Genomic DNA, 22,442 nt, shown 5'->3' with positions numbered 1-22,442 from the left:
ATTTTTCGATTTTCAAATTTTTTCCGGGATACTTCATAGAATTGTGCCACTGGATGAAAAAGTACTCTGTGCAAAATTTTAAGTCGATCGGACAACGGGAAACTGTGCCGCATCGAATTTGAAAATGATTTATTTGTGTAACTCGTTTTACTCCATTGTAGTATATCGTTAATATACATGTTTATATAACGTTAAATTTGTTTTTTTACGCTTCTTAATAATATAGAATCAAAGTATAAGATTACTTAAAATAGTCATGACCTTGAAATCTCAAAAATTGAACACTTTGGTAAATGTTTACTTTAAGATAGGATTCTCCGATTTCTCCGTGACATATATTGTTAAGGTCATCATTCTGAACAACAGTTTCCTCTAAATTTTTTGGCGCTCGGCTTTGGTTTACGAGATATTCGCAAAAAACTTCAGTTAACACTAGAACTACCGACGGTTTCACAGCCGACGGTTTTAGTATTTGTTGGGGCTAGGTCAGACCGGGGAGTGCGCGTCCGCTTGCGGGCGCGTAAAGCATGATAGCGAACCGATGTGAGTTTGGGGATGTTCAAAACGAGACTGCGGTTATAAGCATCGCGCGATGAGGTCAATATAGCTATTGTTTTCAAGGTCATCATTCTGAACATTTCCCTCTAAAATTTTTGCTTTAGTTTACGAGATATTTGTAAAAAACATTAGTTAACACTAAAACTACCGAATTTAACACATACTCAAATTGGTTCGCAACCAAACTTTACGCGCCCCCGCCCTAACCTAGCCCCAACCAATATAATAGCATAGGCTGTGAAACAGTTGACGTCAACGAGAAGATGGTTGTGTTAGTAACGTCTGTATAGGCAGATTTCAATGTACAATTATGCCAAGTTTTTTGCGAATATCTCGTAAACCAAAGCCGAGCGCCAAAAAATTTAGAGGGAAATGTTGTTCAGAATGATGACCTTGATAACATATGTGAAGCTCAAAGACATCGGCATAAACCTCCCTTAAAGTAAACATTTACTAAAACTTTCTTTGTATTTATTATGTTTACCATGTCAAACAGTTGTCACGTCCCGCGACGTGGAGTCTACTGTTAATTAACCCTTTAAATCAGGGATCCGAACCGGCTAGTAACCCTAACCCTTACCCGGTTAACCAAGGAAGGTTTCTGTAACCCATACTAACCGCGAGGGAACGGTTCTTAAATTCTAGAAAGAACCGAAGTAACCGGGTTAACCCGCTACGAGCGGGTTACTAGTAAAATAAGACAGTCTAGCCTAGTGTAGACTTGTGTAAAAATTGTCCGATTTACATGACATTTGGTATGATTTTCATCAGGACAACATAAGGAATCCATTGGTGTCACTTCCATATCGATACGATAAAGAATAAAGAATTTTTTACTACGCTGAAATGGATATTTCTCATTTTCACCCCTTAACTGCGGGGCGCCAACCGCAATTCGCTACGGTCGGCCGAGGATTCATACCCGATTCAGAAAAAAATAATTCTTTAGTCTTTATCGTATCGATATGGAAGTAATGTCGATGGATTCCTTATGTTTTTCCGATGATAATCATACTAAATTTCATGCAAATCGGACTATTATTAACGAAATTAGCCTCGGATTATGGAAATGAATTTTGCATGAAATTTCCTTCATTATTTTCCGAATTACGTCGTTCTTGGTGTCAGTTTCATTGGCGAAAGATCTGATTAGAAATGTAGGAAGTCGAAGATTTCTCACTTCTTAATACGCACTCCAACCCCTGTATTCTTCCAATATTACTGTAAACGCATTAACCCGGTTAACCCGGTTAGTCGGGTTACAGAGGAATTCTGTTACCCGGTTAGGCGGGTTAGTCGGCGGTACGGCGTACCGAACCGGGTACGGGTTAGGGTTCGGTTCCCTGCTTTAAATCATATTATATTTACTATTTCGTACTCTGAGGCATTATAAATCACCTCGTATGGAAAACATTATACAACGTATCGCCGATAAGACACTATCCCCGTAACCTACGATAAAAAGAGATTGAATGGAGAATATACGGACGGCAACAGCGAGCACGACAGCCAGCACGAAGGAGGTAGCAGTTAGCCAACCGCACACCAGCTAGCCAAACGCACGCACACCAAGGAGATCAGTGGACAGCAGCTGATGGGTCAGAGGCCCCATCCGCTAGCGGAGTCGACACCTTCGCAGAGCTGCGCCCCGGATCCCCTCCAGAAGATTGCCCTTCCGTAATTTCCCGCTAATCGATCACCAATATCAATATAGTATACTTAACTTCAACCCCTAGTAAGTAAACTGTTCGAAGCCAATCGTACAGATCATATTGTAAGCAATTGCGTAGAAACATAAAATAAGAATTAATATAAGAATCTTGCTATCGTCTCCGCTGGGAGTTGAATAAAATAATGCGCATTAGTCGCGAGGAAGGACGCCTAAAAGGTGTGCAACAGAAAAACTATTCTATTGTAGTAAGCAAAACTCTCAGCTAGGGCGATGGGAAAATTCTCCCTGGAAGATCCCAGGCAGAAGCTGTGGGGTGAAGACCCTCATCTAGGATTTGTCATGTGACAGATCCTAGAGAAGGAGTGACCGACTGCCCTATAAAAACGGATCGACCACCCGCGGAGCGGAATTAATTGTTTTTTCTCCTACCGGAATTAATTAATTAATTAATTGTTCTTCAAATTATTTATCGTGTTTATAAAAGACTTAGAAAGTAGTGCTAGTGTATTCCACGAAGTGATAATAAAGGTGATTATTAATGTTATATCCATGTGTGAAGTGTTTCTACCCCAATTCCTTATCCTCCAACTCGAGCGTTCGTCTCCTTGGAAAATAAAATCACTTACGACAAAATGTGTATTGACAGTTTACGGGTTGCGCTGATTAAAGGTATCACATATCAGCAGAACATTCCCCGCGGTGTTACTATCGATATTAAGCGTAAAGCGTGATCGAAACGATTTATTTAAATATTAATGAACTTCTAAATCAATGATTGCGAATGTGGAGAAATCACACTTGCCTCCGCCGATGGTGCCGCTAAAGAGCAGAACGTTGCTCGCGGTAGCACCTGGTGCGGAATGTGGAGATTGATTTATCAGTCGACTAACTTTTATTTTTATCAATTCCAAAGAAACGAATGCCGAAAAACAATCGTGCAGGACGACGTGTCCAACTGCGTAAATTAAAGTGGTTGTTTCGTGAAGCACAGGCAACCAGTGCCGAGCTTATGGGCGTTGTCGAAACCCCGATAGTCAAGTCAGACACCGAGCCCCCTATAAGGTCGGTTTATACAGCGACCGAGCCGAGCCTTCCGAGCCTCTATAGTATGCTTATGGACGGCGCCGGCAAGTTTCCGCCGAGCTCGGTGGAAGCTCGGAGGCTCCCCGCTGGGCCCGGGCTCGGAGGCCACTCGTTGAGACGACTAGACGGACGGACCGAGTCCGTGCCCTGTCGAAGTGCAACGCTGCTGGATTTTATGCTCCCAACACGTAGGGTAAATGCGAGAAACGCGGTCGATCTACCTACTGGCGATTAGTAAGGCAAATAAATACAAAAGTGAATAAATAAACTAAATAAAAAAAATAATAATAAAAAATAAACTTTGTATCTATATAGTTGGAACGTATGCACCGACATTGTTATCCAATCTCTTCGCAATGACAAACATGTACTTTAATAACTGGTATGTATTAGCACTGCCTAAAGTGCAGTTTTTGAATTATTTCTCCAGAAGTCAAACAGTTGAATGAATAGCGTCATTTCGCTTCCTTCTGTGATTTTTTTTATTTATAGACTATAAAAGATAAATTGAGGTTACATTTAACCTCTTTTCTCAACCAGTGGTGTACAGAATCGTATTTTAAAATATACGTCTAAGTTTATTTTCGTTTAATATTTGGAATAATAAGATAGTAGAGATATTGAGGGACAATGCAGTATTTGGCCATATTAAATCTTCCTCTGAAAGCTAACGAGAAGAGCATCTGTCGCTGCAGAAAGGTGAGATGGTTAAGTTAGGATTTTTTTTATATTTTTTATTTAGTTTATTTATTCACATTTGTATTTATTTGCCTTACTAATCGCCAGTAGGTAGATCGACCGCGTCTCTCGCATTTACCCTACGTGTTGGGAGCATAAAATCCAGCAGCGTTGCACTTCGACAGGGCACGGACTCGGTCCGTCCGTCTAGTCGTCTCAACGAGTGGCCTCCGAGCCCGGGCCCAGCGGGGAGCCACCGAGCTTCCACCGAGCTCGGCGGAAACTTGCCGGCGCCGTCCATAAGCATACTATAGAGGCTCGGAAGGCTCGGAAGGCTCGGCTCGGTCGCTGTATAAACCGACCTATATTCGGGATCGTCTTGGTTCCTGGGGAGTGGGCGATACCCAAGCCCGACGCAGCGCTAGAAATTTCAGAGATACCAGCGGCTCCCAACGGGTGGAAGTTGATCCCGTTGGACCTGCCTGCACCGCGGGTAAATTAAGGTAATCACGGAAATAAAAATGTATTATAATTTACCCTCTATCGCTCTCAACTATCCCAGAGCGTACAATTCCAGGATTTGCTCGAAAACGGATAAATATATAAACTCCATAAAATCGCGGCCCCAAATAGAAAGTAGGGACGTAACACAGTACAATTTTTGCCTAGAATTTTTTTCATATATTTATATATAACAGATTTCAAAATTTTAATGAAATAAATGATCCCAATTATAATATTGGATTAAATATAGTAGGTAAATAATTGGTAATTATGCAGAACAGATAGTGTCGGTTTATTCAAGGTCCAACTGACGCGCTGCGTCTCAGAGTTTCGTCTATAGCAGCATTGAAACCAAGCAAGATGGAGTGAGCATTTAATCTCTTCCTAGGAGACCACCGCGCAGACCACAGGGTGGACGGAAAGCAGAGTGAGGTCTGAAAGTCCACGTCTTGACTCGATGGGATCACTGTAAGGAATTTTTGCTATCGGGCAGGCCGTAACGGTCATGAATTATATACGTTCGCAACCGGGGAAACCTACCAGTAAGGTTGCCAGCAGCAAGTGACGCACCAGGAGAAAAACGAACACCCATTTCCTCGGTACGCACCCCACGATGCTTAACTTCGGTGATCGAACGAAAATCGGTGTTTCCTCACCGATTTCAATGATTTTTGGATATGTTGTAAAACTCAACATTCTGAACAACTTTTTCCTATACACGTTACCGCCGCACGACCTTCGTTTTCGAGATATTTGCGAAAATTTGTGTTGTTTTATTCTGATGCAACGAATTCCACTTTCCAACTTGTCCGGGGTATTAGTATTGGTAGGGGCTAGTTTAGGGCGGGATCTATATAAACGGCAGAATACTAACATCGTACATCAATCAAGTGCAGCGGTTTTCGGTAACGAACGTTTCGAATCGCTTCGTGTGTTATTCGAACGAGGAAGTTCTGGGATATTATTTCAAAACCGTCGTCTATTTTGCACAGAGACACAGAATATAATTTTACTCAGCAATTAATACTTTTGTTTTAAAGTACTTGCAAGTTTTACAATATTCAAAGGATGTCTAAGACTTTTCAGAACATCCTAATTCGAATAAAAGTCAAAGCGAATTCGAAACTTTCGTCCGGAATTTGAAGAGAATCTCGAGGTATCGAGATCTCGCCCGAATTTTGCCAACCTGTCTCAAAGCTCCGGTTTCCGAGCCCCCGGTGACCGAGTGCTACGAACCGCCCGATAGCCCAACGTCCGGTCACGTCGTCGGTCGCGCGTTCTTAGAGTTCTTATCTCAACTGTCATTGAGATTTTCTAGGAGCAAAATTGTATTCCATATTCTTCCAAAATTCTAACATTTATTAATTAAAATGAGGCATAAATCCTTTGGTAACTGTAGTTAACAAAAAGGGGGGTTCGCAAAAGATTTAGCATTTCAACTTTGACCATTTTTTTCGTCGATGTTTCCAGCGATGCATTGTTTAATTGAAAATATACGTATTGTTTGTAGCTGATTTAACTACGCTTCCCGACGACGTACTACTTTTAAAAAATCTCGAATTTAACGATTAATGGTGTCTATGTGGCGAATCGTGAATGATTTGGGGTGGAATGAATGATATGTTTACTGAATGTTAGTTGATCAGAGTTTTCCTCCATAACGTTTTTGGTGTCCCTAAATAGGGTCGTTGGTTGCTGGCCCTGAAAAAAGGGCGATTATTAATATGTCACAGATGTTGTTCGAATTGGCCACCGTTTTCCCTTAAACAGGCATGCGCACGCTTCACTTTATTGTGGAATACGCGGTAACGTATTCCCTGAAATTCTGGATATAGCTGCAGTGATGCTCGTCTGCAGCTCCTGGATGGTACGCGGATTTGTGGCGTAGACCTCGCCCTTCAGCGCAACCCACAAAAAAAATCAGGGGGCGTTAAGTCCGGTGATCGTGGTGGCCATATATCCCGCGATATTACGCGGTGGCCAAAAAATTCCTCGAGCATCTCGGTGGTTGATGTCGCGGTGTGCGCCGGTGACCCGTCCTGTTGGAACCAACAGTCCCTTTCTTCGGGTTCCAACAGGGAAATAAACTGCAACAAAAGTTCCTGATACTTACCTGCAGTTATGGTGGTGTCGAAGAAAAGTGGTCTCATAATTCGCTTACGCGATATCGCGCACCAGACTCCCACCTTCACCGAATGAAGGGGCTTTTTCCGGATTTCCCTTGGATTCGCCGTGGACCAGTTCCTGCTGCTTTGGTTGTTCACGTGGTCATCTAAGCGGAACCATGCTTCGTCGGTGAAGAATAGCCTATCTGAAACAGAAAATCCTTGTTCCTCCAGAAGATCTAAAAACCATTTACAATACCTGCGTCTCGCAGCATAATCCGGCTCCTTCAGCAGTTGCACCGTGTGGCATCGATATGGACGCATGTGCAGCTTTTGTGTTGCAAGGCGTGCGCTTCCATATGAAAAGCCGCACCGCTACTGCAGCTTCGCCAACGACGTATGCGGTGCTTCCTTCAGAATTTGACGCACCTCGGCCAGCTTCTCGATCGTCAATACCGTCGACTTACGGTGGTGCTTCCTATACGTCAGTTTCCCATATTCTTGGAATTTCTACGCCAAACGGCTAATCGTGCTTTTATTCGGTACTGGAGAACCTGGGTATTTCTCCCGAAACGCCCCTTGGTACTCCAAGTACGATCTCGTGCGCAAATAATTTTGGACGAGAAATCTTCCCTTCTCCACTGAATACATAATTAGTATGTACCTAATGTATGTATTCCCGTAGCACTGAAAAGTACTGGTATGCTTTGATCCAATGAGTCGTTTAGGCCGATTAGGCGTAGCGCTGAAAAGTGCTCATTGTCGTCCTAACATTAACCGTTAAATTCGAGATTTTTTAAAAGTAGTACGTCGTCGGGAAACGTAGTTAAATCAGCTACAAGCAATACATATATTTTCAAATAAACGATGCATCGCTGGAAATATCGACGAAAAAAACGGTCAAAGCTGAAATGCTAAATCTTTTGCGAACTCGCATTTCGTTAACTACAGTCACCAAAGGATTTATGTCTCATTTTAATTAATAAATGTTAGAATTTTGGAAGAATATGGAATACAATTTTGCTCCTAGAAAATCTCAATGACAGTTGAGATAAGAACTCTAAGAACGCGCGACCGACGACGTGACCGGACGTTGGGCTATCGGGCGGTTCGTAGCACTCGGTCACCGGGGGCTCGGAAACCGGAGCTTCGAGACAGGTTGGCAAAATTCGGGCGAGATCTCGATACCTCGAGATACTCTTCAAATTCCGGACGAAAGTTTCGAATTCGCTTCGACTTTAATTCGAATTAGGATGTTCTGGAAAGTCTTAGACATCCATTGAATATTGTAAAATTATATTCTATGTCTCTTTGCAAAATAGACGACGGTTTTGAAATAATAACCCAGAACTTCCTCGTTTGAATAACGCACGGAGCGATTCGAAACGTTCGTTACCAAAAACCGCTGTAGTTGATTGATATACGATGTTAGTATTCTGCCGTTTATATAGATAACCAGCAACAATTCCGTGATGTGCTACGTACAATATCAGCTCATTTCTAGAATGGTCGCTTTCAAATTAACGTCGCAAAGAGCTATTCGGAATTTCCCGGCTCAGGTAAGCGAGCCGGGCGCTCCGCTTTTATGGCCGGTTTACCATTCGCACCCCAGATTACTGTAACGAGGTTTGAAAACAATGTGTCGACTGGTCTCGTACCCGTCTCAATTTCAATGATTTTAGCTACGACAGGATTGATCGCGGCGATATAGCCCTGTACGAAGAGATTTTTCGCTACCTGCGTGTAAAAGCCACAATAATGGCGTATCGTTCCAAAAAATGGCATGACCGGAAGCCGGTATAGGCGTGGCGTTAGGTAGCTAAAAGATTAAAACATTCAGACACAAAGATTGTAGAAAAAAATTCAAAGACCGCTACAAACAAAGACACGTTCCATTAGTTACACCTTACGTCCGATCTACGCATATCTACATTAAGGATAAAATCATAAAACAGAAAACAGGGGTATCTGCCCGCGACGAGGCCCGAGTGTGACCGAAGTCGACTTTCAAACGGTGGCACACTCCGCGGAGCGTTAAGGTGGAATCTGACGGCACGGGAATCGGCGACCTTTGCGCGCGAATCGCCGAACCCACGTGCGTTGAGAACGCTCATGGCTCGCTGACTCAAGCTCACCAAGCCGACTTGCCGCGTCTGGGCGAGCGGAGCAAGCTCACCGATTCACGTGCCATCAGATTCCACCTTTAGGCGCGCGTAAATAAATAAATATGAAAACTGAGGCGCGAGGAAGTCTACACGGAAGACTATTCCGTGCGATTGTTTTCAGATCAAATTGTAACGCGCAAAGAAGCGGGCGAGTAAACCGATAATACCTAGAGCAAAGTAGTGTTGGTGAACAAAAGGACGAAATCAACGATAAGGGCGAAATCAATTTAAGGAAAATATAATGATAGGCTTGTAAGAGAAATTGAATGTCACGAAACATGCGAGAAGGCACTTCTCGCACTGGTCCGGCGTTCGAAGCTGCCAGCGAGCGCTGGACAGCAGTGATGTCCGAGCTTCGCGCTCCGCGTTTATGGCCGGTTTACCACTCGCACCCCAGATTACTGTAACGAGGTTTGAAAACAATGTGTCGACTGGTCTCGTACCCGTCTCAATTTCAATAATTTTAGGTACGACAGGGTTGGCTTGATTTTTCGCCACCTGCATATCAAAGCCACAATAGTGGCGTATCGGTTCAAAAGATGATATTAACGTAAGGCACCCCATAGTGGCGCACACCGGGCTCAAGAATATGGTTCCAAGTTGGAATACCTTATTGCTACTACCTCAATTTCGAAAAGAATGTGGGTGACTTACAAGAGTGAAAGCCCGTTTCGTTAAAAGTAGTCCGATTTAATTTTTTTTTTGCCAATTTAATCGGGAGATTGCAAGGAATCCATTGCTGTCATTTTCATATTGATACGATGAAATGTAAAGAAATTCCGTTTCTGTATAATCGATGACACATCGCCGAACAACCTCGCGCTGCAGATTAGACGGGTAAACGATAGGTACAATCTCGCTCGGCTCGAGGAGACGACGGCTTCGATCAAAGGCGCTTGAGGCTCACCCAGCTTTAAATAACTTTCGGATATAAATATAAATGGAAGGGAGAACATTATTCGAAGCTTCGGATGAATTCCCGTCGAATGAAAACATTATTTACGGCGCTTCGTATAATAAATAACTCCGGGTTATTTATATTTGATTAGTTTCGAATAAAATTTCTGCCTTTTATTGGAAACCAATTTTTCATTTAAAATAATGTTATGCCCATCTCTGGTTCCAACTACCACTACTGCAGGATGGGGAACGTAATCTTCCATGCGGCCGCCTGGTCTAGTCAAAATGCGCAGGCTGGATGCGCGTGATCATTATGTGGTCCCCTCTTCGAAGTGACAGAAAGTGTAACCTATATGCTACATGTCAATGAATGTTTATTGGCTATTTCGTTCTTTTACGCTACATTTGTGAAATTTGTATGACTTTTTATGAAATCAGGTGTAGCATATAGGTTATGTTTTCTGTCACTTCGAGGAGCGGATTTTCTATCCTCGAAGTAGGGTTGCCACCTTTTTTTATTTACAGAAAAATAACGTACATTTGCTTTCGTGGGGTATACAAAAAACTACGCTCAACAAATTAAAAGTACATTTTAATCATATTAGTTCTTATTTCTTACAAACATATTTTCTATTGCTTTTAGCATTACATTGTAAATTTGTATTATTTTGAAATATCTCAATGGCATCATTGCACTCAATATTCATATTGAAATATATAAATAATTCGTTTTTTATTAGATTGAGAGAGATCTTGTTTCTTTCATTCCGCCACTTCACATTCATTACAGAGAAAACTCTCTCAGTAAATGCTGAAGTGGCAGGGACAGATAGAAGATAATAATGTTGCGTTACGTTTCACGTAATATCATTAATTGTGAAATAAAGTATTTTCGCGTATTTTATTGTTATTCAAAAGTATAGAGTACATTTACCTATAATAACGTGAGATACTTTATTTTAAAGTACGGGAGGCAACCCTACCACGAAGTGACAGAAAATGTAACCTATATGCTACATGACGATAAATATTTATTGGCTATTTCCTTTTCTTCTGCGCTACATTTGTGAACTTTGTATGACTTAACATCCTTCCAAAATATTATTATTACGCCGCAACTGTATCTTTATGAAATCTAGTATAGCATATAGGTTATGTTTTCTGTCACTTCGAGGAGGGGACCACATAATAATCCCGCGCATCCAGCCTGCGCATTTTCATGTACCATTCCAAAAGATGACACAAACAGAAGCCACTACAGGCGTGGCGTATAATATTTAAAGGGTTAAAACATTCAGACACAAAATTTGTAGAAAAAATTCAAAGAATGCTAGAGAAACAGCGACACACCCCATTAGTTACCCCTTACTTCCGATCTGTGCATGCACTACATTAAGGATAAAACCGCAAAAAAGGAAACCAATTTGTGAAAGTAATGATACAGGGACAACTAGCCTACTGTTTATCGGCGCCATGAATTTTAAAAAGAGCATTATATAAAGTATTTATATAAACAGTTTGCAAAGGCTTGTCGCAACAATTATGGTTAAATAATTGAAAAAAGAAAAATTAAGTAAACGTAAAATTTTGTAAAATTTCCATCATTAGAAGGGGATAATTTGTCCCCATTTTATGGCGCAAATTGCATTCCGATATCTTTTGTAGTTCAAAAGTTTTGCGAAAAATGATCCAAATTCATCAACCCGGGCCACTAACGCGTCAGCGTGGTCTAATACCGCTGCTGGACCATTGCATACGTAGATAACAGGATCACACACTTAAAATGGCTACCGTTTTCTTACCCGTCTGCTACGTCAAATTTAATATTCTCTGACGAAAGTTAAAAGCACCTAAAAGACCTTACACTTTCATCATTTGCTCATAGATGGTGGAAGTATCGGCGCATGGTTGTAGGGGAATGCGTCCATGAGGCGGTGTTGCCATTTTACAAGTTCGCGCGCGCGCGGGTTGCAACTTATAACGTTGACCCTGTATACGGCAGAATACATTGTACATAGTAGTAGCAGCAGTTTTTCGCGAATATCTCGGAAACGAAGGTCGAGCGGCGATAACATGTATAGGAAATAGTTGTTCAGAATCATGTCTCCGACAACATATTTCAAGGTCGTGAAAATCGGTGAGGAAACACCTGTTCTGCATAATTACCAAATAATTTAGCGGTAAACGATTCGGCCGAACGAGGAGTCAACTTATACCAGAGTTTAATTATAACACTATTCGACAGCCATCTGGACTTGTAACATACCCGTTTCTTATAGATTATTGTGCGCTGAATACGAATTCGCAAACCGTTTTTGTCATCACCATCGGTTTTAGAAAAAATCGAATTTAACAACAACAAAAATGCAAGTTTTCAACTTTGAACTTTATTTGTGTTCAAACAGTAATAGTTAATAGTTGCTTGTTCCGTCCAATTATTCTACGAATCCTCCGGAATACGACGATGTAAGTTATTATTGCATTATTAACATTTAAATTTATTTAAACAACAATCAAAGGGAAAAGTACATCCGAAATGCACCAATTTTGCAGATATGTTTCTATATGTATCAAAGACTAAGGGTCTACGGGAAAAGCTGGCTATTCCACGCGATGCAGCCGACATTTTTCCTCCGGAAAACGTCAACGAAGACGGTAAGTCACGTTTTGTTTTCAATACCGAAGTGAAATAGTTTGGCAAAACGTGCGGCGCCGACAGCGAATACGCCCACCGCTGTTGGCATCTGTATTGAACACAAAACGTGACTCACCACTTTTGTTGATGTTTTTCGGAGGAAAAATGTATGCTGCATGGCGTGGAGTAGACAGATTTTATTGATAATTATATGAAAATTCTTTTAGACGAAAGTTGTATTGTTTAACAACGAAAATATAACGCCAACGAAAAATGTTTTTTTAGCGTTAATTTATAAATTTCAAGGATATGATTTTTTTGTAGCGGTTTTATATTTTGTTTCTATATTTTTGCAGAGCGTATTATGGCTCTATACGAATTCGCAAAAAACAGGAAGAAATGCAAAAATAAGGAAAAAGTTGAAAATACGCACACCAACTTTATCATCCATAACTACCTTATTTGGGCACGGATTTTGTTCAGGTTAGGCTTGTTTTCTTCGTAAAGGTGCGCACTCTACGTAAGAAAAAAATAAGAAACTAGACGTCGTGTGATAATTTCTATGTGTTCCAGGCTATGTAGTGAATTTTCAATTTCAATTTCGGCCCCAAAACATTACATTTTTCTTAAGTTTAGCTCGATTCCGCCTAAACTATTGGTCCGACTGAGAAACAATTGTATGCAAACAGGCAAAAATAAAAAGACACCCGTTTCTTATTTTTCTGTCCACTAAAACATATTCAAAAACCAGAACAATCGGAGACGACCACCTGAAAACCTTTGAGGGGTGGTTTCACCCCCTAAACATGCAAACAGGCTAAAATAAAAAGACACCTGTTACTTATTTTTCTGTCCTCTAAAACATATCCAAAAACCAAAGCAATTGGAGGCGGACACCTCGGAAACTTGTGAGTACACGGGCGCGCTCGCTGGCAGGATACGCGGCATATTTTCGTTTTCATTTAATCAGAGACACTTTCAAACTGAATTTGAACCTGACAAGTACGTAGTATGATGCAAAAATCTCCGCTGGAAGAATGCATAGGGGTGCTGGGTACATTACATCATGGTAAAACGGTTTTTTAGCGAAAACAGGCCCCCATTTACGGAGGCACGACGCGACCGCTCGTGTAAAACTTTTAGGCGCACCCGCCGGCTGGTTAGGCATCAATAAAATTATGCACTATTCAGTCCTGGGTATTTTATCTGGCCCGTCGGTTTTATAGCTCTTCGCTGTCAGCGGGCGGTCTATTACGGCCCAAAGGTCCGCGCTTGCACGGAGGAAGCAAAACAGTGGGGTGGATAGGTCTTTCCCGATAATGCGAGCCTAAAGGCTTTTCAACAATCGGAAGATTATATTCTTTCTGACGATTTCGACGATGCGCGCAATCATTCGCATGCGTGGCGTCACGTTACACGAGGCCCCTCGTTGCACATCGACCGTCGTTGGCTCGGCTCAGTCGTTCAAGCCGAGTTAGGCTGGTCTTGCTTTTTCCGGGTACCTGAACAGCTCTACTATTAAGAGGAGACCGAGACGGAAAGAATTATGAAACATGGATATCAGTACCAGTGATAAGTTTTTACCTCTCTGTCTCCTGTTAATCATAATTTGTATATTATTATTCATTTACATATATATATTGTCATTGCTACCAAATAGTCTGTGAATACTGGATATATTCATATACTTACTTAAGGGGGTAGACACGGGTAATGCAGCTCGCTGTATGCTGACACAATCTGGCCCGAAACATGGGTTTGGGGGCATACGTTGTTTGTCCTTATATGAGCGAATTTTGGGCTGGGCGATTTCATTCGAAAGATGAAGGTTCAATGCAGCCCGCTCTGGCCATGGTTTGACGAGATTGTGTTGATATCTAATAATATGAGTGTTGAAAGTAGAGCAAAAGTCGACAAAATACACCCGCATAAATCTAAGTATTTTTAGGTCACTAAAAGAGTTTTGTGACTCAAACGATGACCAGAGCGGGCTGCATTGAACCTTCCTCTTTCGAAGGAGACCTCACCCAGTCCGAAATCTGCTCATATAAGGACAAAGAACGTATGTCCGCGATTGCATTCCCAAATACGAGTTCTGCCATATTGGCGATAATACAGAGCAAGTCACGTGACAAATTTAGTTGAGGTACTGGATACGACATGGCGCCAACTCGGGAGGACTGACAACGTGGAATCATAGCAAAACTGAAGCGTTAGCTGGATACATGTGCCACAGTAAAAGCGTGATGCAGTCAATGTATCCATTTCCGTACGATTAGAGGTTAGGTTATATGCATTTTAGGCATACATTGACTACGAACTGCTGGGAACTGTATACATTTACTAAATTAACGCTTTTACAGTAACACATACATCACTTGAAATCGCTGTCGTATTTATGTTATAATTATATGGCCACATTATTGGAAATAAAAGAAGAGAGATTGAAACTTTTTTACTAATACTGCAAGTATTGATTTACTGATATCATCTTTTCAGCATATGGAAGATACAGTAATTATTTGAAATATTGCTCTTAATATTGTTATTTTTTATTCTTCCGAATATTGTATAGAACATATAATAAGAATAAGTCTCCAAATCAGTCAACATTTGACTCCCTGATCTTTTTTGTAAACCTTTATGGTCCTATCTCCTAAGTTAAATAGTCCTTAGTTAATATTTAAAATGTAGACAGGGTTAAAAAAAATAAAACAACATAAAATAATAGATGTGACTTATTCTAATTTCACTCAGCAAATACCTATATATTGAAAATAGGAAAACGTTTTTATTTAGAGCGTAAAGTTTAAATTACAATACAATCGCCTGGTAAAATCCAGGGCACAGTGTAAAGGAATTTGAACAGAAAGAAAAGAAAATTCGACACTGTAGCATGTTTGCTCTCATTATGATTAGGCAAATGTTTACAATATTTGAAAAAAAAAATGTTTATGCAGAGAAAACTAGAAATAAAAAAGTTAAGCCCTTATTGTTATTGAAAAATTGTTGTGTATCTGCAGGGTTGCCAGCAACATTATGCAGGACCACTTATTTAGCGGAGAGGAACGTGAAGAGGTTGCTGCGCACACATTACCACCACTCCTGTGGGTGTTCTCCTTCCGCTAAATAAGTGGTCCTGCATAATGTTGCTGGCAACGCTGTGAATCTGTATCAGCAGACCGAGGCGCTGGCTTTATTTGTCGGCTGCTATGACGCCCGGTCTATCCTTCTCTTTTACGACCCATCGACAGCGTGAAATAACCGCGAGCCACCGCGAGCATCGGAGAATACTGTTCGCTGAATACCTACAGGGTGTCCCAAAAATGTCGGAGTTCCTTGAAAGGGGTGACTCAGGGAGTGATTTGAAACAACTTTTTCCTTAGCGAAAATATTGTCCGAAGCTTCCTTAACGAGATATTAACAAAAAACCCCGACCAATCATAGCGCGCGTCTTCCGCCCGAGCTCCCGTTGTAGCGTTGGCTACGCGGTAGGCGGCTGTGCTTGTAAACCGCGTTACACAGTTTTTTTTTTTAAAGCAGAATCTTAAATGATAATTGTTTGAAGTGACAGGACAAGAAATACGATTTTTTAGGTTGCGACCAATCGGACTTCATGCCCACCTTCTCTCGCACGGAATACGTCAACGCGTTCTTTTGTTTTGAAATTCAAGCGCGTGTTTATACTGGTGGACCCTGGGGAGGAGACGTTGCTATGAAGAAAGCCTCTTCAAAACAGTGGCCGTTTGGGAGGGATGCAGAGCAGATTGGTTAGGTTACGACCAATCGGACTTCATGCCCACCTTTTCTCGCACGGAATACGTCAACGCGTGCTTTTGTTTTGAAATTCAAGCGCGTGCTTATACTCGAGAGATAAGGGATCTGTCTTTAATTTGAAGGAAGGACGAAGCAGGTAGGACTACGCGCAGTCAGCGAGTTACCCCGTCTTCCTGTATCTCTCCGCGAAGCGTATTGATGTTGGATATTACTTTTTAATTGCCAGTTCCCAAAAATTAATCAGGCTGGTCGGACAAAGCATTTCTCCAGGATCGCGGTTTATTACCGTATTGTCCTGCGAGTCGGCGGTAAAGAACGATTTGTTTTGGGTAATTTATGGCTTAGCTGGTTCCGTCTCGTAGCTGACGTGAACTCAGGGTATTGGAAACCGAAAACAGGAATGGTATGCCTTTTCTTCTTTATAGCAACTCAAAGACTTTCTGTTCCTATTCTTTTCGGGCCCTGCCGAACCGAAACACGTGGTGTCTGCTGTCTATCTCGAAGCAACGGGTACATTGGCAGTAAAAGGACGGAGCGCGGGCTTTTGTGAAAGTGTAGGATGGTTCGATCGTTGCACTTCTGCAAAGCACGTGTATTTCGAAAATGTGCTGGCTTCTTTTTACCTGAAGCCTGTTATCCTAGTGGGAGTTAACTCATAATGGAACGAGAGAAACTACTTGGGGGTGGAGGAAGTTGCTTGGAAAAAATCTCGTCAGTCAGCTGTCAATCTCTGTCCCAGAAATGTTCTCCGCTCAAGAATATTACGCCATGTTCTGGGTGTACGCCCGGAACAACGGGGACGCAAGTGCTACTGTGCGAGCGTTTGCACGGGAATACCCGCACATCTAAACCCCCAACGAGGGTATGATTTGGCGTTTGGCGTCAAGATTATTCTCAACGGAGTCAATGATGCCGCAAGGCGTGCATAGACGCTGAGGGTGGTCACATCGAGCAACTGCTCATCTAACAGTAATCGGTCCCTTTCGGGGCCACCAATTTTATAACGTAGGCACAACACGTTCCATGAAAAGTAAAGTAAGTTATCAGTATTAGTGGCCGTGCAGTGAAGTGAATATTCGGTACATTAACCCGGACACACTTGACGTTGCGATCCTTACCTTCGGGTGGTGTCGTATACCTGCGATCAGCTGAGCAGTGGGTGCAACCCTACCATAAATCTTTTCGTCCACCGATGACCAGAATCGGCACAGTGACCTACTTATTGACACAGGTATCCGAAAAGGAAGAAAAGGAATGCTCGTAGGAGTGAGTGTTATTTAATTTATTAGTGATTATTAGGTGTAGAAATAAATTCTGTTCGATTTTAGGGTTCAATAACAGTTTGATTTAAAAAGTATGAAAACAATTCAACCATCGAAGTAATTTCCATTATTGTTAATTACGTTTTGCCATTTTTCTGGTAGCTTACGAATATCACTGCGATAAAAATTCGGTTGCTCTATACTGATTATGTAAATCCAATCGGAAAGACTTTATTCATACACCTAATATTATTTTTTAAATTTAGTTATGTTGGCCGTGATTAAACTACGGATTTTTACCTCAATAACGAATTATGATCACTTGTCACACTTTTTTTGTTACATTACCTTTTCGTTTATGCCTTATTTGAAAATGAAATTTACGTATTTCTTGTTCTCTCACTTCAAACAATTATTATTTAAGATTTTGCTTTAAAAAAAAACTGTGTAACGCGGTTTCCTTCGATGCATGCCGACTTGCTTGTTCGTGTCTTCGTTGTACAAGCGCAGCCGCCTACCGCGTAGCCAACGCTACAACCGGAGCTCGGGCGGAAGGCGTGCGCTGTGATTGGTCGAGGGTTTTTGTTAATATCTCGTTAATGAAGCTTTGGACAATATTTTCGCTAAGGAAAAAGTTGTTTCAAATCACCCCCTGAGTCACCCCTTTCAAGGAACTCCGACATTTTTGGGACATCCTGTATACTAACTAGTAATAAGAGCGAATACAAAATGATTGCAGGTCAGAAGCCAATTCAGACTTTAAAATAGAAGTATTACATGACCCCCATCAACCAAAGGGTCGTGGAGAACACCGCGGGCCCATCAATGGAGTAATCCCTTATGATTTCCCAGAAACATATTTACCACTGTTGACTCTACGTATCAGACGTAAAACATATATGCGCTGAATGATATGTACAAACAAACGCGGCCCCCGAATATGTTATTGTATACCACCTACATGCTATTTGTACCGAACAAGTAGCGGAACAGAAGCAGCTACTTGTGCTGGATGCACCGAAGAATACTTGAGCCTAACCCACCAGGAATACGCAGGGTTAGCAGACGGAAATTACAAAATCGTTGAGGATAGGTGGTAGCAAAGTAAACAATACTACTCTACGCGCATTTAAATAAGATACAAAATTCATTTTATTAATAAAAAATATATATAAAATATATATATAAGATATAGTATTTGCAAAATCATAAGGTTCGTTACGTTCGGACGTAAAATTTTCTTTTTGGACGGGGTATGCATCAACAACGCCTAGCGTTATGGGAAATTCCTTGTTGGGACGTACTCCTGCCTAGTAGTTAATAATAATTTAGTAAAACAAGAACCCCTTTCTTTGGAGCGTCGTCCCGTGATAAGGGTAAGGCGGTGCTGACGCAGAGGCGTTCTCATCAAAGAGTCGCGCTCGAAAATACCCAGTGGTTCTCTTGCTCTGCCGAATCCGCATTGTGTAAGCGGCAGGGGTGCGTTCCAACAATGCCTTGGAGCATTGTGGGAGAACCCTCATTGAGAACACCTCTGACCGTCGCGCTAAACATTATAACATAATCAGTAACGGCTACATCAGGAACGCGCGGACTGTGTTGCTTCTTAGAAGATTGACGGAATTGTATACTCTACATCCGGTGCAGGAGGCTGCGTCTTCCCACGGCGTTGTCGCGGATGATTAACTAATTTGGAATTGTTTTTGTTAAAATTAGATACCCAACACAATTTCTGATAGTCTAAAAACTGTGGGATTCCCCTAGTCAAAAATTGTGCATATGAATTGTAACAGTATTCCGTAACGGCTACTAACCGGACGGGTGGGGTATTGAGTGGCTGAGTGAATAAGGCGGGTGAATTGGCTGAACGGGTTTTATTGAGTCGCGTGAACAACAGAGCCCGGCCAGGTCTATGCTGGCTTACAAGAGGGTAACGGCTTAATGCTAACAACTTTAGCCTACTACGCCTTAAAGGTATCGCACGGCGGGGGGTGAAGGAAGGCGGGTTGGTCGTTCTGGTGCCCTGGCTGTGGTCTCCACCAATGGCCCTGACCGGGAAATCTTGAGTCCGATCGCCCAGTGGGTAAAACCCGCGAGAGATACGGAGACTGTAGGACGTCCTCCGGGGCAGGCGTAGCCTGTCCCTAAGATTGACGATGGATATCGACTTGAGTCTAGAGGTCAGCGAACTCGCGTTCCTCTAGGGGCCGTGGAGGTACGGTGATACAGCTTGTAGTACACAAGAGATCGCTGGGAGAGTTCTGACCGTTCGCCTGTAACGCTCATGGTAGACTCTGCCTAACGGCCCCGCCACGCAGGCTTATATGCGGCGCCACGCGAACCTCGCGAGCGAGCGCGCCGCCCGGCGCGCAGCCATCTCGCGGCCGCGCTCGGTAACAGCGCGCCGCGCCAGGCGCGAGTGGTGGGGAGAAGATCAGCGTCCCTCCGTTATAACTCGTTACAGAATTTATGAATGTTGAGGGAAGGCCCTCAGCGGTGTGAAATTGTATGGTTTTGGAAATGTGAGATGTCATATTCTCCTGTGCGTATGAATGTTCCGTAAGATCGATTATATATTTGAGTCAAGACTCCGACGGATAGACGCAAACAAATACACACACCGCCTCTTTAAGTAGAGGGGCCGAGCGATAAAGTGCAGCGTAAGCCTTTTCGGCGCGGACCCACTCTGGCCGCTGCCGAGAGCGTGAAGCTGCGACACTCTGTGACGGTAAATCGTGAGGTGCGTGTCATTGGGTCCGCGAAGTGATATAGAGATAGAGTTCTCCGGTCTACTGTGTAACCGCGTAAAAGACTCAATTTCCCGAAACAATTCATTCTACTAAACTTTGCTTACAAAATATGTTATTCTATTAACGATTTAATTAAAATTATCACTCAATTTGCACAGTTAAAGTTACTATTATTTCAGTTTCATTTTATAATTCAACTCGTGTCTCTTCCATCCTATAATCAAGTGTGTGCGTGTTCGAGTCTCATTCCTCTTTCTGATTCAGGTTCATCAGCGACGCAGAACTTTCCAAAATTTAAAGAACAAATTTAAAGCACATATACAGGGTGGATGATCTCAGGACGCCTGCGAGCGACACCAGAGACGAAGCGCCGTCTCCGGTTATGTTAATCTCATTTCGCTTTCTTCATGAATATATTTTACTCTTTTACGTTTTCTCTTAAACTCCGTGTACCGATTGATTCAACACCCCTTCTCCTTCCCCTTACTTGGTAAGTATAGTCAAGGCGTGCTTTAGCAACTTAACAGAGCGCAGTAGTAAGGCAAAGCGGATTCTAAACCAGGTCCTCTGGGGGGAGCGCGGGGGCGGGGGGCGAAGTGTGAGCGTGCGGGGAGTGCGGTGGAGGGGAGAGTGGAAGACCGGTTGCGCGCGCACGACCCGCGGAGTGGGAGAAGTCGCAATCGTGGAGGGGATCAGTCCGGGCCGAGCCGCCGCGGAGACCTCTCCAGACCTGGCCCGCCGTTGGAAATTTCCACAGAGGGAGGGGAGACGACCCCCCCAAAATTTGTTTTTCAGGCCTTGACCCATCCGGCCCCAGAATTTTTTTCCCCCAAATATTTTTTCTAAACCAGATCCGCCGCCGGAATATTTTTTTCCAAACACAAAGATGCTTTCCCCCAACGCAGAGAAATAATAATTTTGAAGCTTCAAATCTTAATATTAGGAAGCGAGAGAAGGAAGAAGACGGGTAAATAAAATTGAGAAATAATATATGTTCAAGAAATTATATATTGTTACAGAGAAATAATATACGTTTAAGATATATATATATTCTCTGTAACAATATATAATTTCTTGAACATATATTATTTCTCAATTTTATTTACCCGTCTTATATATATATATTGTTACACAGAATAATAATTGTACAATTTATTTAACATTTTCTGCGAGCGACGTCGATAATATCATTCAAGGCACACGCCAGTAGTTCGCAATCAACAAGAGATTTATCATCGAAATATTCACTATCGCGTATAGCTTTAGCAGCGCAGCACGAGTCCAAAGTTTCATCGACGACATCGCAGCGCTGTAACACGCTCACAAAATTTGAAAACTTCGTATCGACATGATGTATTATTTCATGAAGCTGCATATATACATGTTTGATACAGTGCTCGAGATTAAATAAACAGATTAATGTGTCAGATTTGAAATATAGCGACTTATTATGCCGCATCATCTTTACAATTCACGAATTATATATTACACAAAATTCCATCGCCAAATCTTTAATCCGCTCGATCGCATGCGCTGCGCGATGTCGGCACGTTTTTCAATTAATCCTTTCCATGTTGGAATAGACAATACCAACTGATTCCCACGATTGTCGCGGAGAACGATTTCTACAAGTGCTATAGGTCGCACGGTGATTTCGATTTCCAGATACTTATATGCTGTAGATGTTAGCGCATATCTTCTGGCCAGGATACGAACTGCGTAACGCGAGCTAAAAGAACAATAAAAACTGTGAAAATGATCGCTATTATCGAGAAAAAAAACAAGATAAAAATCATGAGAAGATATGAAAAATTATATCATACTTGTTAGATGTATTCGTCCTGTGTGAAGATGTATTATCTTCTGCGATTATTGGAGCGTAATAATTCCCAACACTGGCGATATACATTTTTGGGGCACTGTGTTAGTGTATGTCGAAAGTCACTGTAGAGCTACTGAGCGATTAATGTAATAGCATACGGGGAGCTGGATTAAATATAGGTGCATAGCACCATCCCCTCCATAGAATGTTGGGACGGGCCATCGTTTTTTTTTTGCATGCAATGCATCCGAGGGTGCACATCATAGCATATCGCATGAATGCAATTTCAGCCCCACCCTCAAGGATAAAAGTCTCGACACGTGTTGAATGTAATATAATACTTTTGGAAGCGTCGAATCTTAAAGTTATGCGGTGTCAGCAGAAACTGTGTCGGATGATTTTGCGCGCTAATTCGACATAAGCGTGAATCATAGAATCTTCGTTTTTAGCATGCAATGCATTTGAGGGAGAGGGTACACCGAAAGAGTTCGACAGAGATCACAAATTATGGTACCAGCCATAAAACCGCGC

The 22,442-nt window shown here is 42.1% G+C and overlaps 1 protein-coding gene across 1 annotated transcript in view; it reads right to left on the bottom strand.

Annotated features, from left to right (window-relative positions):
* Positions 1 to 22,442, bottom strand: part of LOC143368818 (uncharacterized) — a 252,712-nt gene that overhangs the window by 168,872 nt on the left and 61,398 nt on the right. The window lies entirely within an intron of this gene.

This window comes from Andrena cerasifolii, chromosome 5 (genome assembly GCF_050908995.1).
Source record: "Andrena cerasifolii isolate SP2316 chromosome 5, iyAndCera1_principal, whole genome shotgun sequence".
Lineage (NCBI taxonomy): Eukaryota > Metazoa > Arthropoda > Insecta > Hymenoptera > Andrenidae > Andrena > Andrena cerasifolii.
The sequence above is the reverse complement of the archived record's forward strand: the minus strand, read 5'-3'. Positions and strand labels throughout refer to the sequence as shown.